At 35.4% G+C, this 3,423-nt stretch overlaps 1 long non-coding RNA gene across 1 annotated transcript; it reads right to left on the reverse strand.

The window, feature by feature from the left end:
• Window positions 1-204: 204 nt before the first annotated feature.
• LOC112175863 lies at window positions 205-1,606 on the reverse strand. The gene is made up of 3 exons (XR_002926676.2): window positions 1,120-1,606; window positions 357-435; window positions 205-266 (listed from the first exon to the last, which is right to left on the reverse strand). It is a non-coding gene; the product is annotated as an uncharacterized LOC112175863 (long non-coding RNA).
• Window positions 1,607-3,423: the final 1,817 nt, after the last annotated feature.

Genomic DNA, 3,423 nt, shown 5'->3' on the forward strand with positions numbered 1-3,423 from the left:
TGTTTGGCTGGCTTCTTCATCCTCTAGAGCACGCATCCAACAGGGCTTCTTCATCCTCTTGAGCACGCATCCAACGGATCATAAGGCAAGAATGAAAAGGATTTGCTAAAGTTTCACCTGCTTTAATAATTCAATACAAAGTACCCAATTATTCCAACAGGTAATTTTGGACTGCACTAAGAAAGCACAAACTTTACAATAACCTTCTCAAATTGTGGGCTGACAGTAATCACTTTTATTTGAGGATTTCTGCTGCCCCACATGATCTTGAATTTAAAAAAAAAACATCAAATCCCCAACCATGAAAAAATACTACAATTCCTGCAGCTTACTAATGTGTAGTAAATCATACTAACTTCCAGTTCAGTAAATCAAAGTACAGAAACCCTTCCATGAAAGTTTCAATCTGTATGCATTTTCTTTCTCTTGATGAAGCTGTTACAAGCAAACACTCAGATTAGACTAAACCAGAATGCAAGTATGTGAACTTCAATTTTCTATTCAATCAGTAAGAAATAGATTCTAGCTATTGTTTTTGACCTTCAATTTGCATAGCCTAACATCATATCAGCAAAAACAAAGAGAAAAGGTATACACTTTAGGATCAAACAGAGGCTCATACGACAGCTTAGTAAATACAATTTCTCTACATTCCTATAATTTATCATAGTAATTAAACTGAGTATTGATCTAACATATATCCACGCAACAAGGCTCCACAAGATTGACCTCATTTTCCAGGCTCACACCAATTAGAAAATAATAACTTAAAGCAAATCCCCTCTTTAGTCAAGAAAAATACAACATGGGTTATTCTCTTTCCACACAATTACCTACTAAAACACTGTAATGCCCCCAATTCAGCTTCCAGATACAAAACCCATGTAGAATCATGTAACATAAACCTAATTAAGTACAGAGAAACACAAAATATCATTGAGCTAAGCAATTGCAACATGGATTCTTTATAAAACTCAACTAAAAGCCATTACTTGATTGATGCAACCTTCAAATCAGACAGCCTCTAATCACCAAAATAAAAAATTTCAGAAACCAAGAAACCCAATTTGAACACAGCAATCAATCAAAGCCAGTATATGTTATCAAACAAATACATACCACGAAATGAGAGAGATTGACTATGGTCTAAGCCACGCCAGGAGAGCAGCCAAAAATCGAGAGCACAAGGAGCCAAGAGAAGAAGAGGATGAGAAAATAGGTGGTCCAAACGCCAGGTACACGAACCACTCTGTGTTCCTATTCAGATCCGCAGGAGGCACAGCTTTCACATACAGGCTCGCCATTCACGAATCAACGCTTATGGGTTTTGATTCGTGGACCCTTTGGTGGAGAAAGTTTGAATCTTTGGTGGGTTTTTTATAGAGATGAGCTCCGAATTTTGATTGAGATTGGAGGAGTTGGAAATCGGAGAATTCTCTTAGCGTTGATGCGCGAGAGAGGGGCACAATGAATTGGGTAGTTCTGGAACTCGGGGTGATATAGGTTAGAAAGGGTTTAAATCACTCAACTTGATCTCAGCCGTCGAGCCTCATTAAAACAGATCCAAGGGCTGCGAGCCTATCCCTCAAGTTGGCAAAAAATAGGGATCCCTCATTGGAAGGGGGCTGTGTGTGTGTGTATATATATATATATCAATGATCAAGCAAACATAGCAACTTATTACAAACTGAAAACCTAAACAAAAATGGATTTCTTATATATTAAAAACCAACATTTCCATCAATAGAGAAATAATAAATACATAAAATGTAATTAAAACAAATTCGGTGCGGGTCGGTTTAAATCGGGCGGTTTATGACCCAAAAATGCGGTTTGGTGCGGTGTGACCATGAAACGACACCGTTTTAGTTCAGTGCGGTTACCAAACCCCTTTTTCAGTTCGGTTCGGGTCGGTAACCGCATTTTCGGTACAAAGTGCCCACCCCTACATCTAACATCAAATTTTATGGGTACATCAAATTACTAAAAGAGACATTTATATCAAAATTAAAGAAACATAGTTGGATTTTACTAGCTCGCTTTAGCGTTTTCTTCTCCACTACATGAATGAAGATGCAAACTTAGAGCCCTAGTTACAAATAGTTAACAACTCATCTACAACATCATACAAACATAGTCAAATGAATTATGAGTATCAAATACTGATGCATAACATTGGGTCCTTCTCATTCTTCACCTTCTGCTCATGGTAGAAGAATCATGAAAGTTGTAGATGTGGAGAGCTTAATTGATTTTTGTTTCCAGATTGTTTTTCCTCTCATGCCCATATGACCATAACTATCAATCTGGGTTGTTGGAGTTTGCTTGAAATCAACACTACTTTATTTGTGATATCATAGATCAGGGGTATCATGGATTGAAAATAGTCAAATAGAGAAGTATACATATTGCTCGTCTCATTCCATGGAAGATTGCTCATGACCGCTCACGATCCATTTTGTTTGATATTTGATAGTGGATCATGGAGCAGATGGGACAGAGGACGACCTTGATGGCGGAAAAACATAGTTCTTTTAATTAAGAAGTTTAATTTCATAAGAAAAAGATAAGGTGTCGATAATTGATTAAGAGTGTGAGACACAAGATTTGAACCTGTGTATTTACAGAATATGTATGGTGTATTGTGAATGAGGATAGTTTAGGAAGTTTGAGGTTGTACTTCTAGTAAAATTTTAAAATAAAAAAGTTAATAGGTTGTGTATTAAATAGGGAATGTGTATATAATACTTAGCAATGTGTGAATAAATTTGTCCAACAAAAAATTATAACTGTATGGGAAAACATATATATGCAAAATTAAAGGAGACAAAGTATGTGATGATTATGTAAATAATTTAAAAAAAAAATCGGCAAGCATCTAGACCCCTTCCGAACTAATCGAGACAGCTAGCCACAGTCCAGGCAGTCAAAAAGAATTTTTAGAACGCTGCCTCCGGGTATTCGACCATTGTGTTGGAAAATTAATATGAGTACGGTAAGGTGCAGTTAATTTGTTTTAATTTTTAAAATTAACTATGACACAGGAACATAATGATCGATCATTTGACGAAAGAAAAAAAGAAAGGAAGAAACATAATGATATGTAACGCCATAAAGAAAAAGTTGGAAACGAATTAAACCCAGCCATGCATGACTTTCTTTTTGGTCAATAAAATGCATGATGAACTAGTACTCATTGAAGGTTATATAGATAACTGAGGAACATGCATTTGTGCACATTAAAATCTGTGATCTTTTAACTCTTTTGGGCTATATATGCATAAAAAGCATACAACTATCTTAATCATTGATATGAAAAGCATTCCATTCAATTGTTTCCAAGTCAAAAGAAGGAATTTGTTGACGATTTTTTATTTTATTTTTTATAATTCAAATATTTTTTTCCTTCTTATTTGGAATTTT

This window comes from Rosa chinensis, chromosome 7 (genome assembly GCF_002994745.2).
Source record: "Rosa chinensis cultivar Old Blush chromosome 7, RchiOBHm-V2, whole genome shotgun sequence".
Classification (NCBI taxonomy): domain Eukaryota; kingdom Viridiplantae; phylum Streptophyta; class Magnoliopsida; order Rosales; family Rosaceae; genus Rosa; species Rosa chinensis.